The sequence below is a fragment of the Lepisosteus platostomus genome, chromosome 6, assembly GCF_059453375.1.
Source record: "Lepisosteus platostomus isolate fLepPlt1 chromosome 6, fLepPlt1.hap1, whole genome shotgun sequence".
Taxonomy (NCBI): domain Eukaryota; kingdom Metazoa; phylum Chordata; class Actinopteri; order Semionotiformes; family Lepisosteidae; genus Lepisosteus; species Lepisosteus platostomus.
In genome coordinates this window covers 6,263,859-6,288,492 of record NC_142616.1, presented here as the reverse complement: position 1 = coordinate 6,288,492, position 24,634 = coordinate 6,263,859, and the positions used below count along the sequence as shown (strand labels likewise).

The 24,634-nt window shown below is 41.3% G+C and overlaps 2 long non-coding RNA genes and 1 gene segment (V, D, J or C); 2 read left to right on the top strand and 1 right to left on the bottom strand.

The window, feature by feature from the left end:
* Positions 1-24,634, top strand: part of LOC148659775 (immunoglobulin mu heavy chain-like) — a 123,066-nt gene that overhangs the window by 57,469 nt on the left and 40,963 nt on the right.
* Positions 1-24,634, bottom strand: part of LOC148659776 (uncharacterized) — a 118,366-nt gene that overhangs the window by 61,492 nt on the left and 32,240 nt on the right. The window lies entirely within an intron of this gene.
* Positions 12,305-20,564, top strand: LOC148659778 (uncharacterized). The gene is made up of 6 exons (XR_015939324.1): positions 12,305-13,823; positions 13,907-14,698; positions 16,128-16,189; positions 16,334-17,469; positions 19,537-19,671; positions 19,826-20,564. It is a non-coding gene; the product is annotated as an uncharacterized LOC148659778 (long non-coding RNA).

Genomic DNA, 24,634 nt, shown 5'->3' with positions numbered 1-24,634 from the left:
CCCATACAAGCATAATTTCTCACAAAGCAATAGTCTGAGCTTCATATGCACTGTACATACACACTGTTTTCAGATCACTGAATCACTCCTGGTGTACATGTTGACAGAACCGGATCTTGAGGATGAGGAGGCAGTGGAATTAATTTATGACCTGCGTTCGCCACTGTGGAATAAAGTCACTGTCTTTATTCCTGACAGGTGTTGTTCTGGTGACTCAGTCGGACCCTCAAGTCATGAAAGCATGCAAAACCTTCATTCTGTCCCGCGAGTGTTTTTTGTATGCATAATAACTGGAGAGCAGCTGAAAAAATATTCTTTGTAGTCTACTGTGTTCCAACAGCTCCCTCTGTTGACAGCCTATAGTGTCTGTAGAGACCGTGAACATAACATGACAGAGGAAATCCAATGTGCTTGTATAGTAATTGTATATGTTATTGTACTGTGAATGCGTAATGAAAGTATACATATTAGACTGTTAAGACCTTTTAGGTTTTATTTCATTTCAAACCATGTATGGGCAGTTTATGACTCATTGAAATAATGAGGTGTTGAAACAAATCACGCAATCGCCCTACTGATAAATGCAGTTACTCCTGATCTAAGAGCTGTTACTCTGTCCTGATCACTCAACCTCAAATGCAATGCAGGCTCTCACATGTTTAATGCGTGTATTCCTGAGTGTCCAGTTTAAGTGGACGGTGCCTGTTGGAGACTCTGCCGTTGCAGCTTTTTGTCCAGTGTTTAATACAGTGTTTTAACTGACTGTAATACACTGTGTCACTTTCCTGCAGATCTGCACTGTGCTCAGCTAACACAGTTGGCATCAGAAATCAGAAATCCATGTTATAATATCGTGAGATATTCTTCTTTTTGCTTGACTACCAACGATATTTAGATAGAAAGTGGAGTAAGCTAAAAGCTCCGTCTATGAGCTTGAATTTTGTTTTCTTTCTTTCTTTCTGTTTCTTGTGAAAACAAATAACATCCTGTTAAATTACCATACTGTTTGGGGAAGACTTTTGTCTCGAGACCCGTCTAATTTAAAATGTTAAAGTTCCATTTGATGACCATGTCTTCAGTAGCATCACAATGTCCAGTAAGAAAATCAACAACATTCAATCACTCTGACAATGAATTGACATAAAACACTTGAAAGGCATATACCTTTCATTCATAACACTCTTTCTGTCACGTAGCGTCTTTCAGGACCCTATGCAGACGGCAAAATTCAATTCCATTCAATTCAACTTTATTTGTCATTATACTTACACAGGTGCATAGTATAGTGAAAAGTGTTTCTCATTAGTCACTCAGGTGCAGTATATAAATAGAACAGAAGATAAGACAATAGACAGAAACACAATAACAATAACAGTGTAATAGCATAACAGTGTAATCAAAACTGTGCAAGTACGCAAACAGATAAAAGAATACAACAGGAAACAACAGTGCAAAAGTAATTCGGGGAACAGTGCAAAAATAGTATGGTGATTAATAAATATGAATACAGTTTTAAGTACAATTTCGGCTTCCATTCAGTTGTCGTGTATGTAGTGGTGTAGGAGTACAGTCATTGTGGGTACAGGTGAAGGGTTGGGGGAATAAAAAAGGGGTAACGGCGCCAGGCGCTCCCAGCCCGGATGGTCAGGATGCCGTTGCGAAGCCTATGCCGTCGAGCCCCTCCTGGACTGGCTGGAAGGTGGGTTTCCGGGCGTCCATCTTCCAAAGCTGAGCCCAGATTGGTAGGCGCGTCTGGCTTTTAAAGGGGAGAGTGGAACAGGAGGCAGGTGCAGGAGATCAGGCAAACGAAGAAGGGCTGGAGCGTCCTTAAGAGGAGGGGTTTACGATCGAGACACTTTCAACGCAGCAAATATTAAAAATACAACAATTGCCAAAACTGGCGACATTTTACAGTATGTATTTCTCTTTTCTTGGTTTATACAATAATGAACTTTATTTTCATTCTGTCAGACAGAAGAGTTCATTGCCATATGTACGTGTAAAATGACATGTACAATTAGCATTCTTACTTGCACTGTATCCTCAGGTCACAGACAGTACAGCAGACAACACAGGACAACAGATAACACCACACAATGTAGACAGTGCATTACAATACAGTGAATAAAATAATGACAGTATGTACAAGGAAGAAACAAACAAAAGAAGAAATATGTGGTAGAAAGTCAAAAAGAAAATTTCAGTAAATTTTCAGTGTCTTTTTCCTCACACCTGAAGAAGGCTTCACAGCCGAAACATTGTGTTTTCGTTCTTCTCTTTTCAGCATGGAATAAACTTATTAGGAATGAGCCTTTTTTAGACTGGCTTTGTACTTTTTATAACGTTTTGCACTTTTTAAGTTTTTGGAAAGTCGAGACATTGGCCGCTGAAGCCGATTAGCTCGTTTGATAGTAGTACTCCGAGGCCTGGTGGTTGTAACCGGTACCTCAAGGAATAGCTATGTCTGTATAGGCTACTAATACTAGCAGTGCATCATTTGATAACAAAGAAATTAAGCAGCTTTAGAAATATACTTATTGAATGAAATTTGTGAGCTAAAATTTAAAAAATAAGAGTAACGAAAAGTAAACAACCTCATCGGTTTTAGCACTTTTTAGAAAAAAAAACTATATTGTGTAAAAATCAAAGAGAACAATTATTTATTGTCATAAGCAGATATAATATAAAAGTTATTGCCTCTCAAAGAAAATTGCTACTCTGACAGAGGACAGAGTGTGAAATGAGGAGCTGCAGATGTAACCTGGTGTCTCTGTCACACATGCAAATCTGGCAGAGCTGTGTTTCCTATTTAAGCCCAGCAGGAGCTGCTGAGCTGTAGAAGCCCCAGGCGCTGCCCCTGTCACTGTGTGAAGAACAGACTGCGCTCTGCTGCTGGAATCATGACAGCTCCTCTGGCCCTGGGTCTCCTGCTCTCTCTGGCTGCCTTGTCTTGTACGTTATATAGAGAGCAACTCTGCTTTCATGGATTCTCCAATATCAGCAAGACCTTCGAGCATTTACATGCAATGAATGTCTTAAGAAAATAAAAAACATAAAAAATGATAAAGAAAAAAAAGAAAATTTCAACAATAGTGTTATATTTTCTTCTAAATTGAATACCGTTCGTAGAAATCTGTTAATGATTTTGTGTGTGTTTTGTGCTGCTTTCTCTGCATTCTTTAAACTTCTCAGATTTGCATTAAATGTCACATTAATTCCCTTGTTGTCTTGCAGGTGTCCAGTCCGATGTTGTGCTGACCCAGTCAGAGTCAGCGGTGGTCACACCCGGAGGGTCTCACAGATTGAAATGCACAGTAACTGGGTTTAATGTTGCCAGCTATAACATGTTCTGGATTCGCCAGGCTCCTGGGAAAGGGCTGGAGTGGATAGTTTACTTTTACTCCAGTTCTGACAACAGCTACGCCCCGGCTGTACAAGGAAGATTCACGGCCTCGAAGGACAGCAGCAGTTTGTATCTGGACATGACCAGTCTGAGAGCTGAAGACACTGCAGTCTATTACTGCGCGAGAGACACTGTGCAGCAGGTGGCCTGTAGGGTGAGACAAAATCTAGCAGAACAGACAGAGTGTGGCTCAGTGTGGCTCAGTGTGGTATTGGAGAGAGAATACATTACCACTGCTGTAAAGACATTACAGGCAACATTATGCATATAATGTGGTATGTATCTATAAACACTACTAGGAATTCACCTCATTAGAAGATTTCTTTCACAAGGTGAAGAGTACACACTGATCACACACATTGCATATTGGAGCCAACGTATATACTGTAGCCTGACAACTCATAATGACAGGACAATTAATAACTGTTTTATAGGATCTTTTCTAGAAATTGTATTATTTTCATTACATTGTGGAACATCTTCTGTTTAAAATTTAAGATTCATCAAAATAATTATGCATCCATCCTGTGTTAGTCATATGATAAACCCCATAAAATAAAGAAACACTGTTAATATCTTTATCTTTAAAATTTAGAGCTTTTCTTAGTTTCTTCTTGTTATGCGGTTTAACAGCAGGATACATGAAGTTTGATAAACAGAGAGGATTTAATGTTATTGCATGTTTCAGGAAAATAACTTATGCTGACACTTAAATTACACTTCTACTTGGTAATTTCATTGTTAATTTCATGAAAAGCTGACATCTATTCTTTCATGGATATATGTTCATTACACTGAGATTTTCATAAAAAGCTAGTAATCTTTTCATACTTTCGACTAAAGACAATAAAGTAATCACCAGATACATCAAAGATTTTTTTTAACACACCCAATTACCGAGTCCCCCACCTGTCACCCCTTCTCACCCCCCTGACAGAGTCCCCTCACTGTCACCCCTCTCACTCCCCTGACAGAGTCCCCTCACTGTCACCCCCTCTCACCCCCCTGACAGAGTCCCCTCACTGTCACCCCTCTCACTCCTCTGACAGAGTCCCCTCACTGTCACCCCTCTCACCCCCCTGACACAATCCTCTCACTGTCACCCCTCTCACCCCCCTGACAGAGTCCCCTCACTGTCACCCCTCTCACCCCCCTGTCAGAGTCCCCTCACTGTCACCCCTCTCACCCCCCTGACAGAGTCCCCTCACTGTCACCCCTCTCACTCCCCTGACAGAGTCCCCTCACTGTCACCCCTCTCACCCCCCTGACAGAGTCCCCTCACTGTCACCCCTCTCACCCCCCTGACAGAGTCCCCTCACTGTCACCCCTCTCACTCCCCTGACAGAGTCCCCTCACTGTCACCCCTCTCACCCCCCTGTCAGAGTCCCCTCACTGTCACCCCCTCTCACCCCCCTGACAGAGTCCCCTCACTGTCACCCCTCTCACTCCCCTGACAGAGTCCCCTCACTGTCACCCCTCTCACCCCCCTGACAGAGTCCCCTCACTGTCACCCCTCTCACCCCCCTGTCAGAGTCCCCTCACTGTCACCCCTCTCACCCCCCTGACAGAGTCCCCTCACTGTCACCCCCTGTCACCCCCCTGACAGAGTCCCCTCACTGTCACCCCTCTCACCCCCCTGACAGAGTCCTCTCACTGTCACCCCCTCTCACCCCCCTGACAGAGTCCCCACACTGTCACCCCTCTCACCCCCCTGACAGAGTCCCCTCACTGTCACCCCTCTAACTCCCCTGTCAGAGTCCCCTCACTGTCACCCCTCTCACCCCCCTGACAGAGTCCCCTCACTGTCACCCCCTCTCACTCCCCTGACAGAGTCCCCTCACTGTCACCCCTCTCACTCCTCTGACAGAGTCCCCTCACTGTCACCCCTCTCACCCCCCTGACAGAGTCCCCTCACTGTCACCCCTCTCACTCCCCTGACAGAGTCCCCTCACTGTCACCCCCTCTCACCCCCCTGACAGAGTCCCCACACTGTCACCCCCTCTCACCCCCCTGACAGAGTCCCCTCACTGTCACCCCTCTCACTCCCCTGACAGAGTCCCCTCACTGTCACCCCCTCTCACCCCCCTGACAGAGTCCCATCACTGTCACCCCTCTCACCCCCCTGACAGAGTCCCCTCACTGTCACCCCTCTCACCCCCCTGACAGAGTCTCCTCACTGTCACCCCCTCTCACCCCCCTGACAGAGTCCCCTCACTGTCACCCCTCTCACCCCCCTGACAGAGTCCCCTCACTGTCACCCCTCTCACCCCCCTGACAGAGTCTCCTCACTGTCACCCCCTCTCACCCCCCTGTCAGAGTCCCCTCACTGTCACCCCTCTCATCCCCCTGTCAGAGTCCCCTCACTGTCACCCCTCTCACCCCCCTGACAGTCCCCTCACTGTCACCCCTCTCACCCCCCTGACAGAGTCCCCTCACTGTCACCCCTCTCACCCCCCTGACAGAGTCCCCTCACTGTCACCCCTCTCACCCCCCTGACAGAGTCCCCTCACTGTCACCCCTCTCACCCCCCTGTCAGAGTCCTCTCACTGTCACCCCCTCTCACCCCCCTGACAGAGTCCCCTCACTGTCACCCCTCTCACCCCCCTGACAGAGTCCCCTCACTCTGGAAATGTGTGGAACAATCATAGACATTGTACAGTGTTTCTTGAGCAGGTTTACAATTTCCAAGACAGTCTCACAGCAAGATGCAGATGGAGCATGCCTTGCAGTGCTTTGCGGAAACCTTACGTTGAGGACGAGAAGGGGGATATTGCTGTAAGAGCATGAAGCAGAAAATAATCTTGCTGTTCAAAAACTTGACATTCATTTACAACACAGGCAGCTACCCCCGTGCAATGAAGTGTAATCTCGGATACATTTGAAATGTGGTTACATACAGTAATAGTAGAGACCAGTGACATGCAAATAAAACACTGTCTGAATTGATACAAAACACTTGAAAGTAGATACCTTTTATTCATGAGGCTCTTACAAAACATCACATAATTTGCACAGAAATGCAATAAATTGGCAAAATTTTGTGCAGAATGTATTTCTATTTTCTTACTTTATAAAATAATTGTCTTTTCATTCTGTCACATAGAATAGTTTATTGCCATACTGTATGTAGGTTTAAAATTGGATTCTTACTTGCTCTGTTCCCTCAGGGCACACACAGTACAGCAGACAACACAGGACAACAGATAACACCACACAATGTGGACAGTACTTTGCAATACAGTGAATAAAATAATGACAGTATGTACAGGGAATAAACGAACAAAACAATGAACATGTGGTAGAAAGTCAAAAAGAAAAGCGTGCCCTTTTCAGACTGGCTTCGTAAATTTCAAAAAAAGTTTTTACATTTTTGAAGAATTCCATTTTAGATGTAAACTCATTGAGTACAACAAATAATTTTATGTAAATAAAATACTGACCTACATTATCATCCCGAGATGAAAAAATACTTCTAATACTTGTCTATGTTCAGAGGCTTTAGCTCAAATCCCAAAAAGTTTACACCAATTGTGATAAGGTTATCCTGGAATGTGACTAACAGCTTCATTTCCACTTCTGAAACCAATGAATTTTGAAAATGAAAATGAAACTTTAATGAAATAGTAATACAACATCCAAAAAATAATCTGCTGAAAAACTATTAACAAAAATAATACAAATAATACAAATTACAGTATAGTATTCATCTTTCAATGAAATGAGACATGAAAGTTATGGTACCTCAAGGAGTAGCAACAGTATGTCTTTAAATGCCACCAATAATAGCAGTACATGCATAATGAAGAAATGAAATAGCTTAAGACAATATAATTATTGAATGAAATCTCTTAGCTAAAATTAAAAAATCAAAAAGTAAATAATCATGTCAGTTTGAGCACTTTCTAATATTTTTGAAAGAAAAAAATTAATTGTGTTCAAAAGCCTAAGAGAATAATCACTTTTGTATCATAAGCAGATACAAGATGACAGTTATTACCACTCAAATAAAAGTACAACTCAGCCCAGGACAGAGATTGAAATGAGGTGCTGCAGGCTGGCAGATCACACACAGGATTCTCATGTCCATGATATTTCCATGTTACCTGGTGTCTCTGTCACAAATGCAAATCCTATAGAGCTGTGTTTCCTATTTAAACCCAGCAGGAGCTGCTGAGCTGTAGAAGCCCCAGGCGCTGCCCCTGTCACTGTGTGAAGAACAGACTGTGCTCTGCTGCTGGAATCATGACAGCTCCTCTGGCCCTGGGTCTCCTGCTCTCTCTGGCTGCCTTGTCTTGTACGTTATATAGAGAGCAACTCTGCTTTATTGGATTCTTTATTAGCACATATAAGCAATTCATGTCTTATAAAAATATAAAAAATGAAATAGGAAAAAGTGAAAATTTCAATAATAATTTGTGCTGCTTTCTCTGCATTCTATTGGATTGCTTAACAGCGGGAGCACGTTAGAAAAATTACATTCAATTAATGTATTGAGAGAATGGAAATAAAAAAACAACAAAATGAAAAAAAAAATGAAAAATTGAATTAACCTTGGAAGTGTTCAACTCTGCATACTGTATTAGTGGCTTTCTTTATCTAAATCAATACCCGATTTGTTCCAGTTTTTTAAGTTTCTATGAGCATTTTGTAAAACGGTCTCGCATCTATTGAGCTGCTCAGTGTCTCTGTGATTCCCTTGTTGTCTTGCAGGTGTCCAGTCCGATGTTGTGCTGACCCAGTCAGAGTCAGCGGTGGTCACACCCGGAGGGTCTCACAGATTGAAATGCACAGTTACTGGGTTTAATGTTGCCAGCTATAGAATGCACTGGATTCGCCAGGCTCCTGGGAAAGGGCTGGAGTGGATAGTTTGGTATTACTCCAGTTCTGACAACAGCTACGCCCCGGCTGTACAAGGAAGATTCACGGCCTCGAAGGACAGCAGCAGTTTGTATCTGGACATGACCAGTCTGAGAGCTGAAGACACTGCAGTCTATTACTGTGCGAGAGACACACTGTGCAGCAGGTGGCCTGTAGGGTGAGGCAAAATCTAGCAGAACTGACAGAGTGTGGCTCAGTGTGACATTGGACTGTTGATAAGTTACCACTGGTGTAAAGACACTACAGGCAAAATTATACATATAATGGGGTATGTACTGTATCTATAAATATAACTAGGAATTCACTTCATTAGAAGATTTCTTCCACAAGGTGAAGACTACACACTAATCATGCACATTACATTTTGGAGCCAACGTATAAAGCCTGACAACTCATAATGACAGGACAATTAATAACTGTTTTATAGGATCTTTTCTAGAAATTACATACTGTTCAAAACCATTGTGGACCAACTGCTGTTTAAAATTTAAGATTCAACAAAATAATTATGCATCCATCCTGTGTTCGTCATATGATAAACCCCATAAAATAAAGAAACATTGTTAATATCTTTAAAAAGTTTGTGAGCTTTTCTTAGTTTCTTCTTGTTATTCGTTTTAACTGCAGGATACATGAACTTTGATTGACAGAGAGCATTTTATGTTCATGCACGTTTGTGGTAAATATCTTATGCTGACACTCAAATTACACTGAAATTACAATGAAATGATGACATCTATTTTTTTTTCATGTTTAGCGGCAAAGCTTATTAAAAATACAATAATTAAGTTTGCTGCTCCCTTGCCAGTCTCCCTCTCTCAACTGGTGATGAATACAGAGAGGCCATTCCATTTGGTTCACATTTAAGGTGTTTTTCTAGCTGTTAGAGTTTCCTGATAAGGAACAACTCCCAAGGCTGAGATTCTCCAGCCGCCATAATAAAGGGTCATCTCTGGCGCCTTACTGTCTGGGAGATTCCAAGGGAGAGTCTCATCCTAAGGTTTACAACCCTAATGTCAGAGAGCTTTGTTACACATCCTCCGCCTCAATCAGCCAATCAGGAACTGGTAGGGCAGGATAACCCCACGTGGGTCTCGAATGCCCATGGAACTTTCAACCAATGAATGACCGTAGTTCCTCCAGGTAAAACAGGCAGCATAGGGCTCCTCCAGTGCTCCTGCAGGACTTTCTCATACTCATCTCGGACAATCACGTAACAGCCGTTACGTAACAGTGTGTCCGGGTGCCAGGACTTTACTTTGTTCTAAGAGTCGAGAATGGAGGTTGCCAGCGTGTAACCAACGGATCCACCCAAGGTTAGCTCAGCAGCAAGCCTCGTGAACCCACCACGGAAACCTTCACCTGATCAACAAGTGAACTACAGTCTGAACTGTGGACAGCTGAATCTCAGGATTCAGGACTAGCGCTACATCGGGAATGAACCGGTCTTCTTCCCGTCTAAAGATTGTGACTTCCTTGGACCCGCAGTCACTTTCCATGTGCACCAACTCATGCTAATAAAGCCAGAACTAACTAGCCGGTCTTCAGAGAGCCCACTACCAACATGTCGCAGCAGGAATCTCTCCCTCCTTCTCCTTCTCTCACGCCAAACCAGCACTGCCTGGCACCGGGCCGGAGGACGCTGATTGGACGCAACAAGCCTGCCACTGCTTCTTTGTGTCCGCGGGAGATCTGAATCCACACAGATTGGATGAGTATTCAACTTTCTGCATTCTCAAGAATTCTATTGTTACTTAAAACAGAGTTGATATCAATTTAATTCCTATGAGTGATATACTTACTTTTGAGTATCTAGTGTAGAAGTTGTAACCAAGTTCATTTACGAAACGGTCTAAATGAATGGAGTAAACAGAGTCCCCTCACTGTCACCAGCCCTCTCACTCTGGAAATGTGTGGAACAATCATAGACATTGTACAGTGTTTCTAGAGCAAGTTTACAATTTCCAAGACAGTCTCACAGCCTACAGATGGAGCCTGCCTTGCAGTGCTTTGTGCAAACCTTACGTTGAGGATGGACAGGTTGTCATTTCTGTAAGAGCATGAAGCAAAATAAAGAAAAATCTTTCTGTTCAAAAACTTGACATTCATTTACAACACAGACAGATTTAAACACCTTCAAATTACTACAAAACACTTGAAAGTTGATACCTTTTATTCATAAGACTCTTTCAATACATCACATAATTTGCACAAAGAAAATGCAAAAAAAAAGCAAAATTGGCAACATTTGTACAGAATGTATTTGTATTTTCTTGCTTTATACAACAATTAACCTTACATTCAAATAAAATAGTTTATTGCCATATGTACATTTAAAATGGGATTCTTACTTGCTCTGTTCCCTCAGGGCACACACAGTACAGCAGACAACACAGGCCAACAGATAACACCACACAATGTAGACAGTACATTGCAATACAGTGAATGAAATAATGACAGTATGTACAGGGAATAAACAAACAAAACAATGAATATGTGGTAGAAAGTCAAAAAGAAAAGCGTGCCCTTTTCAGTCTGGGTTCGTACATTTAAAATGTTTTATACTTTTTCAATTTTTGGAAAATTCCTCTTTAGATGTAAACTCATTGAGTTCAATAAAACATTGATCTACATTACTATCCAGAGCTTTTGCACATATGGTGCTTACTAACAGAAAGGCTAAGGAGCTAAACCAGAGATGAAAAAATACTTCTAATACTCGTCCCCAAAACTGACACCAATTGTGACTAACAGCTTCATTTCCACTTCTGAAACCAATCAATTAAAAAAATTTAATGAAATAGTAATACAATACTCTAAAAATAATATGATGAAAAACTATTAACATAAATAATAAAAATTACAGTATAGTACTCATCTTTCAATGAAATTATGATTTATGTCTATGAGACATGAAAGTTATGGTACAGTACCTCAAGGAGTAGCTATGTCTGTAAATGCCACCAATACTAGCAGTACATATATAATTTCATAAAGAAGAAATGAGATAGCTTTAGACAATATACTTGTTGAATGAAATCTGAGCTAAAATAAAAAAATAAAAATAAAAAAAATACATAACCATGTCAGTTTTAACACTTTTTTATATTTTTAGGGAAAAAAATGATGTTCCGGAGCAAAAGAGAACAATCACTTTTGTATCATAAGCAGATATAAGATGAAAGTTATTACCTCTCAAATAGAATTGCTACTCGGCCAAGGACAGAGATTGAAATGAGGGGCCACAGGCTGGCAGATCACACACAGGATTCTCATGCCCATGATATTTCCATGGTACCTGGTGTCTCTGTCACACATGCAAATCTAGCAGAGCTGTGTTTCCTATTTAAACCCAGCAGGAGCTGCTGAGCTGTAGAAGCCCCAGGCGCTGCCCCTGTCACTGTGTGAAGAACAGACTGCGCTCTGCTGCTGGAATCATGACAGCTCCTCTGGCCCTGGGTCTCCTGCTCTCTCTGGCTGCCTTGTCTTGTACGTTATATAGAGTGTAACTCATCTCTATTGGATTCTTTATTAGCAGCAATACCTTAGAACACATACAAGCAATTCATGTCTTATAAAAACATAAAAAATGAAATAAAAAAGTGAAAATTTCAATAATAATTTGTGCTGCTTTCTCAGCATTCTATTAAACTTCTCAGATTTGTATTAAATGTCTCTGATTCCCTTGTTGTCTTGCAGGTGTCCAGTCCGATGTTGTGCTGACCCAGTCTGAGTCAGCGGTGGTCACACCTGGAGGGTCTCACAGATTGAAATGCACAGTTACTGGGTTTAATGTTGCCAGCTATGACATGCACTGGATTCGCCAGGCTCCTGGGAAAGGGCTGGAGTGGATAGTTTACTTTTACTCCAGTTCTAGCAACAGCTACGCCCCGGCTGTACAAGGAAGATTCACAGCCTCGAAGGACAGCAGCAGTTTGTATCTGGACATGACCAGTCTGAGAGCTGAAGACACTGCCGTCTATTACTGCGCGAGAGACACTGTGCAGCAGGTGGCCTGTAGGGTGAGACAAAATCTAGCAGAACAGACAGAGTGTGGCACTACAGTTTATCTCAGTTTATCTTTATCTCTAAAAGAAAATCCTCTTAAACATCTTAAACAAGTTGATTACAGTTCAAATAGCTGGTTCATCATTAGTTTGGTTTATTTCTATTTTTAAATGTGTTGCTTTATAAAAGGAGACAACATGGGTTAATTCACAGGCATAAAAGTACAGTTGGAAATATATACAGTTTATATGATTTAAATCATATCCGTATTGAATCATTGACTACAGTTCAATTCCTGACTGAGGGATCTCACAGAGATCTGTGCATTTACTGTAAAATATTGTGATCCACTCTTATTTTGCACAAAGAGGGAGAATTCAACTATTTGTCTGGCACAAAAAGTAATTTTTTTTAATTACATTTTGGTTTCTAAATAGCAAGGAGGTGAGTACATGTGTATTAGATGTGTTGACATTTTAGATTTTATTTTCTTTGCAGTTTTTGCTGACAAGCAAATTGTTTCACCCTTAAAATTGTTCAGGTTCAAGATTAGGATAAAAAATGTTTACTTAAAAAATCTGTGTACCTCCTTTATAACCCAACAAGCTGGGAAAGGGGGTAAATACTTTTGCAAGGCACTGAAAATATGTCTCATTTGCTGGTGTTTACAAGGCTAGTGATCTTTTCATACCGTCTATTAGAAACCATAAAAGCATCTTTGGAGACTGTTCGGTCCTTTGACATACACAGATGGACCTGCGATCTCTAATGTAATGTTAGAAAGAGGCTCTTTCTGTGAGGCTCGATAACATTCCACATTTCAAAATGAGGATTTTTGACTCAAGGTGAAGTGGTGTGTCTCAAACCCTGACTGTGGAGATTTTGGGACCTGATCTGCTTCTCTTGCATCAGAAGTTTTCTTGTGACTATTCTCCACTGCACAGCTTCAGTAATTGTCACCCACACCTGAATCTGATTATCATTCATCCTTCTATTTAAACCACCTCTCCTGTCTACTCATTGCTCAGTCTTGAAGTTGGCTTTGGCCTCACGGGGCCCCACTGCTCTTCTTGTGTCGCTGCCTCTGATTTTGACCCTCGATTACTATGGAACATTGACTTTTTGTGTTTTGTCCCCTTGTTTTGCTTTAGACTTCGACCTTGCTTTTCTTACCGTTTTGACTCAAGCCTGGTTTTTGACTTTGCTTCCTTGAAGTGTCTGTGCTTGTCTACCTTGGACTGTTACACTCTACCTCAGCAGCGTACTGATCCTGCCTTGGAACCCCCTCACAATCCTCACACTGACAGGCAAGCACTCACACTGGGGGAGAACGCTCAGTACATCCTGTCCAACTGAACGACACGCAACACCGAGGAGAACTTCCTTCTTCAAGAGCCTCCCAGCTGTCAGCTCAGCAGCCATATCGACAGAAACCCAGCAAACTTTATGAGCCGAGGAAGGGAGTGAGAAATCTGAAGGACGTTACAGGAACGTCTTTCAGTTTATGTCTGTGTTGTTCTGGCATCAATTACGAGTGAGTTTGTTCTATTTATTGTCCTGTCTGCCTGGGTGTATTCCTCATTCACATAAACACATAATACGTGTCCTTTCTTACAGGAGGTGGCTCAGGTGTAAATCTGACCCATCCATCTGCAGAGCAGAAGGAACCAGGAGATTTAACTGTGAAGTCTGCCGGGTGGATGTGAACGGTTATCAGATGGGTTGGATTGGACAGCCTCCAGGAAAAAGACTGGAATTACCAGGCTTTGTTCTAAAATTCTGGTCACTGACATTACTTGTCAAGATTCACTGTTTCGAAAGACTGTTCCATCTTCTACTTACACATAAGCAGCCTGCTGGCTGAGGACTCTACCTCTACTCTTCGGCAGCCATAGTGAGGAAGCACAGGGATTCACAAAGGGGACCCAATCTCTTCCACACACCCACGTTGCTTGGATTTCACATTGATCATTTTCAACATCTGCGAAGACGGGTCCTATCAGTGTTCACCAAGTAAATAGCTCCTCCTAGTGGTAGCTTTCAAGCACTGACAAGTCACCAGGCCATTCCTTCCTCAGTTATTACCTAAAACAACAGCATTACAATTGCCTTCCACTGCATCATGCCAGGCACTTTCCATGCACAACGACAAAGAACCAGGAAATACAACACAGTCATGGAATGAGCAGAACACAACAAGAGCTTGATCAAAGCAGCATAGAGACTGGGTTGTTCAAGTTCAGAACCCGGAAGAATGACCACACCATCTCAGAGACCGGCTGCAGGAGACTGACCACTCCACCTCAGAGATTAGGTTGAGTCTATCACCACAGGAGAAATCTTTATCTTTGTTCTTCCAAATGTTGGAAGCTCACTGTTGGACAGTGGAATCATTTTCAAAATTTTCAGGTATGTGTGGAATTTTGTGTGCAGGATTAAACTAGCAGCAAGATCAAAAAGAATTCACTGTCTTTGCTTTTTAGTTTTGCAGTTATACTGTCTTTTAATGTATTCATTTAATAATTAAATCAATTTTACAATTCCATCAAATCATTGTGTTGATTGAAGGATTATTAACAATTTTCTTCCTTCTTCTGAAAGACATGAAAACGTTTTGAAGTTTCCTAGCTGTAAGCATTTTACATTGTTTAATATCCTTGCAGTGATTTATGCATCAAAAGCATTGATATTTCCAAAGAAGTGCAGTGGCTTTGAACTTTTTGTACCTCAATTGTACCTTAAAGCTTTTGCGTGTGGGAACCGAAAGTTTTTGTACGGCAGTAAACCATTGTGATAACTACGGGGGCACATTGGTTTACACCATTACAGAAACTCCCCTCTGTGTCGGCTAATCATTATATTAATATATATGGGCTGACACCTTTATACAAAGCAACTCACATTTCCACACATTTATACAGCTGTTTATTTTTACTAGTCTAACTGGGTGAGGTACCTGGCTCAAGGGTATGACAACAATGTCTCACCTGAGATTTGAAACTGGAATCATCCAGTTACAAGTCCCTGATCATCACTCACATTGCTATCCCTGTTCAGCGTGCTAATTCCAGAAACTCTGGAAATTCTAGTAGTGTTTTTACAGGAGAGACGACAGCATAATCTATTCAGATCTCAGTAAATTAAAAATAAAAATCAATCTTCTATATCACTTTGATATATCAATAGACTTACCCGACTGTAAGAATTTTGTTTGCATAGATAAACCTTAGAAAATCAAACAGATTAAGTGCATAGAGTATTTAGTGTTAGCGATATATTTAGAACTACCTCCTGTGAAATGTCACATCATTTGGATTTCCTGATTGTATATTTACAGTTCACTGCTCTGAAGCAGCGACTTACTGAATTATTCTAATGCTTTTAGAGGAAATAAGAGTAGTCTACTTGAAATCGTTCCATTCTGTTTAGGCTATTGGCTTTCACTACTGAGCAGCTAAGCTCTTGATAAATCCTCTTATGACCCAATTCATCTTCCTGAATTCCCAGATTGGGCAGTGGAGCATTCTTTCCAAAAGAAAGGATGACCTTCTCTGCACCTTGATGATGCAGGTCACAAAGAATCCCGAGATCATGCAATCTGCCATATCCATTCATACTAGCAGAGAAGCCAGTAAGAGGGGTCTGAAAGGCCTTCTCTCATCTCTGTTCTGTCATCTTGGAGTGATGAAAGGGACTGTCTTGGCAAAAACTGCACTTGGTAGGATTGTGAGCTATAGGACATTCTTGTGCTACTGGAGCCAGATGCCTGCTGAGTCTATAGAAATATAGAGCAGTGGAAAGACTTTGTTTTGCATAACGATTCTCTTTTCAAATCAAGATCCAGCATCTCCAATAAGTAGCAGACAGTCGTGCCCAGCTCAAGTCATCCAGAGAGACATTGTGAGTAGATTCTCAGCCTTGCACACTAAAGACAAAATCATTTTCCCACTACTTCTTGTTCTTACTTATACACACACCTCTAAGTATTACAGATGTCAAAGTGGTACTTGTTTAGTAGTAAAGGTTTTGTGAATTGTTTTGCAGGTTTTTTAATCATTTTAAACATCGAGCTGTTGGGATTGTTGAAGAGCGAGGCTGCATTTGAAGAGTGATCAATGTAGCCATGTTGGAGTCACAGCGTGTCTGTTCATCCCTGACAGGTGTGGTCTGCAGTGTCCAGCTGACTCAGTCGAACTCTCAAATCATGAAACCAGGCGAGGCTACAAAACTGTCCTCCACGTTGTCAGGATACACAATTACTGACAGCAGTTACGGGACATAGTGGATCCTCCAGCCCTAGGGGAAGGGACTGGAGTGGCTTAGATGGATCTGGGAAAATGATATCAAGTACGTGCCCTCTGTCCAGGGCAGGTTCACCATCTCTAAGACAGACTCCAGTAACACCATGTTCCTACAAATGAATAGCCTGCAGACAGATGACACTGCCTTGTATTATTGTGCAAGGTCACCACACTGAGGAAGTTCCCGGGTATACCACTGCAAAAAACATCAGCAACATTCAAGAAACATTCCTATTCCAAAAGGAGACATACATATTTAATAGGGCTGGTCTCACAGCATGCCTTTTCTAAGGTGACAATGTGCCCACCCTGCATGTGTTCACCCATTATATGATGTTGAAATAGTGAAATTACTAAAATTACCAAGATTTAATGATGGAAGAGTCCTAAGGAAACCCCAACACAATGTCCCGCACTGTCTTTTCCAAACTGCTAATTGGCTCCAACCACCCAGAATACTGGAAATCCACTAGGATGACCATCTTTGGAGCCATGAACGTTGCACTGCAGCCCCACAAACATCTCATGACATGGTCAATGAAAATAGGATGGTCCCACCCTCATAGAGGAACAGGAAGTTCTGTGTCTACATTCTTTTTTCAATGGCCAATCCTAGACTAGCAAGTTCCAGCCATTTCACAGCAACTCCTAAACTCAACTAATGATCATACTGGAAGGGGACTTATTTTAATAATGTAAGACAAGGCACTCTGAATGGCAAAACGAGATGCAGAGATCTGTTTTTTTTCATGTTCAGCAGCAGGTCAAATCCCAAAAACACACTTCTACTTCATTCCCCTCCCTCTACTCCAACTTCATCCTTGCAGCTGCCTCCCTGGTTCATTTCTCATAAACAACAGACCTGATCTCCTCAGCCAGGTGAGTTGACAAGCAAAGTATGAAGTATCCTTTCATAGTCGTTGGTTTGTTCTGTCATAATTAGAATTTGACCAAATCACTGAATTCAAATTAGGGGAGATTGTGCTTATTGATTGTGGAAATGTAGATGTGGTTTCTCAGAAAAAGACCTTGGGCTTTCTAGCAGAAAGTGAGGTGTAGAAAGTGAAATGTGAAAATATTAGTCTCCACTTTACATGTATTTGTTGTACATCTTGAATAAATTCCCTTTATGTTTGTACAGCATTCTCCTGGATGAGCAGAATTCATCGGCAGAACAAATTAATAGGTGATGAATGCGCCAGAATGAGCCTTGATTACCAATTGTTATAATTCCTTCAGGTGTTACAGGGCAGTTTCTTCAATACTTTCCACCTTTTTGTTAGAAAATCCAATGCTTATGCACCACTAAATCAAAGCATGAGTGTAAGCAAACTTTTTGAAAAACAAAAAGATGATTGTCAATGGAATATTTTATGATTAAACTATTTAATCGTCCCCAGGAAATACCATAAATAGATTTTGCAGTTTGTTGCAGTTTCATTCTCTGTGCGGTCTGCAGCAGATTTTGTATGAGAGTGCATCACTGTGATAACTGGAACAGCACAGTGAAATTGTGTCATACAAAAACCTCTCCTCTCACTAACTGTGCGACACAATGTTCTTCCAGCAGAACCCAATGGAGTGAGAGACACCAGACATACATCCTAACACAACACATTCCCAGTGCTCACAAAGGAACTAACACACTTGTGCTATAGCATGGCTCCAATTGTCCAGAATTGCAGGACATGGTGGTCACATTGGTGCCGTGACTCAGACAGGAGTGGAGCTAGTTTGGGCACGGTGACATCATCGCCCTCCCTGCGCATAACGGGGATCTCAGCCGCCTGGGCTGAGGGAGGTCTCCTTTAGCTCGGCTGGTTCCCTGCTGTGTCACGCCGGAGACCCGGGTTCGTGCCCAGGTGTTGTGGGACGAACCAGCTGGGTGGAGTGGTGAGGGCACAAGCCTGCCCAGAACCGCGACGGTCACATCATTTCTTCGGCTTTTTTATGACAACTAATATTAGGAAATTAGCAGAACATCATTTAATTCTCAGATCGTGAATCTAAGAATGCCAAGTTGTCAGAACTAAAACACATATTGGCACAGGTAACACAAATTAATCTTCAAGCCGCTGGCTGCAGTTAGCGGTTTGTGTCACACTGTATATCACTGTGACTAACTGGGACAGCACGGTGATATACTGTCATGCAAAAACCCCTTTCCCCAGTGTGTGTGTGTTTGGGACAGATACTAGTGTGCACTCTAAAGTCCTGTCCTCATTCAACATGAAGGACTGACATCTTAGTTCAGGGTTGATATTGACCAGAGGGGAGTTTAGGGAGTTTCCAACAATCGACTTAAATTTACATAATGCATTTCCTTTAGGTTTGATATTGCCAATACAATAGGTAATATGGGTATACTATATTTGTATCCCTAGACCCTCTATATAATATCAAGAATGAGCTCACAATGAAGACGTGTGTAGTGTTTTTGAATGAGATTATATCACTGTGATACTTGGGGTGGGGTGGGGAGTGATTCACAGCAGGACAAAAACCTCTGCCCTCTGTCTACCCTGTTTAACTGCAAGGAATTCTGCCTCCTAGACACACATGACTGTTCTGGATCATCACAGGCAAAGGGAGTGAATCAAGAATGTCTCTCCACCTGTGAGCACACCATAAAGGGCAAAGAAAGCTTACAGTATGTTGCAACAAGAGTAAACCCATTAGTTCCAATGCACTTCAGGACTGACTGTGAACGTCATACAGTATATAATGATAATACAAATTAAACTATAATTAGGCTTTGACACATTATTTAGGACTGCATTTAAAATGGATAATCAGCTCCACTAAAATAAGATTGGCATTTTAGCCTGAACACGTATTTAAATAACGAGGAGCTGTAGGCTGGCAGATAGCACAAATAATTCTCAGGTCTGCGGTTTCTGTGTTACCTGGTGACCCTGTCTCACGGAACTGTGTTTCCTATTTAAGCCCAGCAGGAGCTGCTGAGCTGTAGAAGCCCCAGGCGCTGCCTCTGTCACTGTGTGAAGAACAGACTGGGTTCCGCTGCTGGAATCATGACAGCTCCTCTGGCCCTGGGTCTCCTCTCTCTGGTTGCCTTTCCTTGTACGTTATACGTTGAAGGTTTTTCGTGCATCCATCATCCAGTAATATTTTATTTCTAAAGCAATATTTTTTTTTCTCATGCATGTTTTAGCTTTTTCGCTTTGTCTGTTGAATGAACTGCCTAATATGACAGTTTTTTCTCCTTTTCTTCCAGTCGTTCACTCTGGTTTTCTGCGCCAATAGCCCACAGTGGTCACACCGGGTCTCTGGAATAAAGCACTACTGATACTGGATTTAGCACGATCAGCGATGAAATGTACGGGATTCTCCTCGAGAAAGATCTGGAGTGGATGACTAGATTTTGCCGCGGTCGCGAAAGGATTCTTTGTCTCGGCAGTTTGCGTTTGGAGAGCTGGAGACAGTGGAGTCTGTTAGTGAGAGACGCGCGGACAAATGCTTGAACAATGGAATAAAATCTGACGGAACAGAAAGCGGAGAAATTTCGCGGAATAAGCAAAATAACGGCTTTTGATTGCAGATAAATAAAACAGGTACTGTAAACCATTTGGCAGGCCTTTAGTGCTTTATCAGTGTGGATATCAAATCATCCAGCAATGAAAAAACACCATAGAACACCCTCACCTGAAGGTATTATTCATTACCTGCTCCGTTATGAAACTGAACAGAACTTTAAATTATCATAAAACCTTTCCCACTTAAACATTGGAACATATTCGTCTGACTTGGCATATACTGTAGTGAGGCAGATATGTACAGTTGTTCTGAAATCAGAAGTCACGACTACGTAATTTCGCATGATTATATTTAAATATTTTTTCAAACTTATATACATGGTTATTTTAACAAATATTTGCAGTTTAAGGGTTAGAAAGCAACGATTCAATCTGATTTTCTTTGCTGTACGGCAATAAAGAAACGAGTATCCTGACAAATATTGCATATTTCAGTATTTATTCAAAAATTTTATTTTTTAAAACGTCACCTGGCTAATAAACAAATGCCGTTCTCTTAGTCTTGGTATTCTAGCTATAAGACAAGCTATTTTATGGATTTATCTGAAAAACTGGTCGATATCAATGTTAATCACCAGAATAACTGTGCTGGAGGCTTAAGTTTTTGTGCTGGTCTTCAGCACTGTGAGTATAGTGGGGGCTGGACACAATGATATAGTACCGTACAACAACCTGCGGTCATATTCATCTCTGCAGGGCCACAACACTAAAACACAGACCGAGCGCCTGACGACATATTCAACTCAGTTTAAGTAGCTAAAAACTATTTTAATCACATGCTGAGTGTTTTGCTCTCTTATGTGTTCAATCCCAATAATTATGCATGAAGGTGAGCAAAAATGCAAATTACTTTTATTTAACTAGGGCAGTGGTTCCTACTGGCTTTCATTTTGTCCCTTAGATCACTCAAGATCTAAGAAGTTGCTTCAGTTGAATATTTGCATTTTGTTTCTAGTCACAAGTTTGGGATTTTATTTCACTGACACTTAATTAAAGTGTCTGGCTGGGAACAAATTGTTCAAATCAATCATATTTTAATTAAGCAAATGCAGGGTTTGATTGTGAAACTGGGGACTTGGCTGGAACAAAAACCAAAAGATGTGGGGGTCACCAGGACCAGCGTTGGGAACCACTGACCTAGGGACACGTACACAACAACATAACTTGAACCTTTGTTTTAAACTTTCCCACAGTCCTTTTACCCTGGCATAGGGCAAGCGTCCATAGATACAGTATACCACATTCATTCTCATTTTTAGATGTCCCACAGTTATCAGTGAAAAAAAAAAATGACATTCAACATTAGCATCGTAGAGCTAAAAGCAGATTGCATGTTTTGTGCTACAAACAGCTTCCCAAAAGATTGCCAATTTAAAAATCAGTTTTAGAAAAATAATATTGTGGAGTATGAATCAATGAATGGCGCAGTATTCATCCACAGTAATCAGGCAGTAAAGTAATACATTCAGTATTAATGCATTCAATGCAGAAAAACATTGCTTGCTGAGAATAGATGCAAAGAGCTGTGAGAACAGGCAACCAAATTTCAAAAGTGAAATAATTAACGAACTAAACGTTTTATTTTATTAAACGTGTGTGGGCCGCACTGCTGGTCACACATTTGCTGGCGACAGTAAAACAATTTTAATTTAAGTTAAATCATGTTCACTGTAATTACAGTATCTCACAAAGCATTCCAGGCATGTTGGCTGTTTTGTTCCTTATACAATGTGAATGAACCAGTATAAGTTAAATGAGATCTTACTGTACTTATTTCACTATGCGCCCTTCATAATTGTATAAAATATGCAGACACAGAATCTTTTCTGTTAATGTAATTGGCAGTATGAAACATCAAGAGCTTACAAGCATGACACAGATAATAGTTCAGGTGGGGAGCTGCGTCAGCATGCGTAGTCTACAAGGGAACAAATAATAATAGGTTTATTCCATGCTGAAAAAAAGAAGAAAGAGAACAACGTTTCAGCCGTGGAGCCTTCTTCAGGTGATAATGATTGTCAATGTCCATGCTTACAGCAAAGTTATGGATTTATATGTGTTTTCTATCAGTGCAGGAGCAATTTGTTCAAGAAACAAACAAATGAAATGTACAGTATGTCAGTGGACCTGAAATATGAGAGGAACTGTCCAGATATATTTTTAATGGCTGTCCATGAGTGTGTCTGTAGTGGGTTTTTGTCAGAGAGTGTGTCACTGTGACTACTATAGCAACACCCACAGTGACACAGACCAGTACATAAACCTCTGGACACCACTGCAGAGCAGAACAGTCACTTCCCATCTCAGCTTTATGTGTGTCCTTAGATGGTCAACAGCTTGAGTGCAGAGGCTTAATAGTTGTCTACTGTACTGTCATAATTACCACTGTAACAGGACTGTTCTGCACAAGAAGGCTTAGCTTACTTTTGTCCAACAGTCACTATTTTTAAGATCTTAATCTGTTTCATTACCTATAATTATTAAAGGGCCTGAACTTAGAAGCCACAAATGCCCCAGTGTGCTTTTTTGTGCTTTCTTGCTCTTCTGAAACCACACTGAAATACACAATCAACTACTTACAAACATTTTCTCTGAGACATCAATAATGCCTCCATTATTCTTTGCTCTACACGCCGTGGGACACAAAGCCTGCGCCAGATGAGGGAAAATGCAGATGTTTATCCAGAAAGCAGCCCCACGCATTGAGGAGCAGAAGGTTTTTGTCAGAGAGTGAATCGCAGTGATAACAACTACCACAATGCCACAGCTCTGTACAAAAACCTCTTTCAGATCAGAACCTGCACATCACATTCAACAAACACTATGAATTACTCTAGGAAGCTCACTATGTGTTGTTTTTGCACTTATTTTGGTTACAGAACAGAACATGTCTTCTATGTATGTACTATGTATGCAGTCTACAACATACAGAGGAAATTGCCATGCAAATAATAATATTTATGATATGCCTCAAAATGTCTTCTATGGGACAGAACTGTCTTGAAAGTTGTATGGAGAAATAGCTAAACTTTTCTCCTGGATTAATGGCCCTGAAAACTGAAATACCACGGGTATATTCAATAGTTCTCTTGTTGTCTCTGATTCACGGGTGGCGTGAGTCTCACAGCTCTGATTTCTGACAGCACGATCTGCACAAAGACATTCCTCCACAGTCACTGGGCTCTTCTTCCTCTGCAGTGCGTACGAAGGTAAATGTGATCAAAGTCTTTCACAGTTTAATGTTTCTGTTTTGTCTTGACTTTTCTTCCCATCAACGTCATCCTGCTTTTACTCGGCCTCTTGCCGCACTTTACTGCGTTTTTACCATCTATTCACTGTTTCCACACCACTGAGCACTGACACGGTGTGTGGGCGTTTTAATGAAGTGTGAAGGAATTATATTAGCCACAGCAATACAGTTGCTCTCCGGTGTGTGGTTGTTGTTGTTGTTTTTGTCAGGGGATAGCTGTCACAATTACATATCAGGAGTTATTCACTTCATAAACAGTGATACAGTTGTACTCTGGTACTGTATGTGCATGGTTTTTTATGGACTTTCATGAAGGGCTGCGCAGGAGGTTTTTGTCAGGCAGTGTAGCACTGTGATATGGGGTAGCAGCCACAGTGATACAGTCCAGTGCAAAAACCTCTTCCTGTTCATCCACGGCACACACACAAAAAACAACATACGGTGCAGTCCTTAAGTATTTGGACAGTGACACAATTTGTGTTGTTTTAGCTCTGTACTCCAGCACATTGGATTTGAAATTAAACAATGACTATGAGGTTAAAGTGCAGAATGTCAGCTTTAATTTTAAGGTAATTTGTGTCTATATTGAGTGAACCATATAGGAATCACAGCAGGATCTGCACAAAAATCACAGCTCCACTGTGCTGGAGTACAGAGTCAAAACAACACAAATTGTGTCACTGTTACTTACGGACTGCATTGTATCACGCAGCGAAGTACCTGAAAAAGTGATCTTTGAAAAGGAGAGCAGTATGATGTATAAACAGCTTTTGCATTGTGATTATTACTCCACAACATTATTTTTCTAAAAGCGATTTTTACATTAGAAATCTTTTTGAATAATTAATATATTTTTTAATATATAAATAATATATAAATAATAGTTTTTTTTTTAGAATAATCACAATCATGTGAAATGAATTTGTGGGTAAGTAAAGCTCCACTGTGAGACAGTTAGTACAATATCCCTGCTACATGCTGGTTCCTTTTAGCGTTACAGTTTGTTATTAAAGTGCATCTTTATGCTGCTTTCTCACAGTAAATATGGAAAAAACTGGTGAATTTTCCAGATCCATGTTGGGAAACACTTTATTCCAGGAGTCCCCTGTGAGTCGTGTGTTAGTTCTCTAGGGGTGACACACTAGCCCTTCAGCAGTGATGGACACCCCCTGTACACAGGCAGATCAGGGACAGCAGTGTTACACCATATTCTGCAAATTGTCAGGAGGAGAAACAGTTC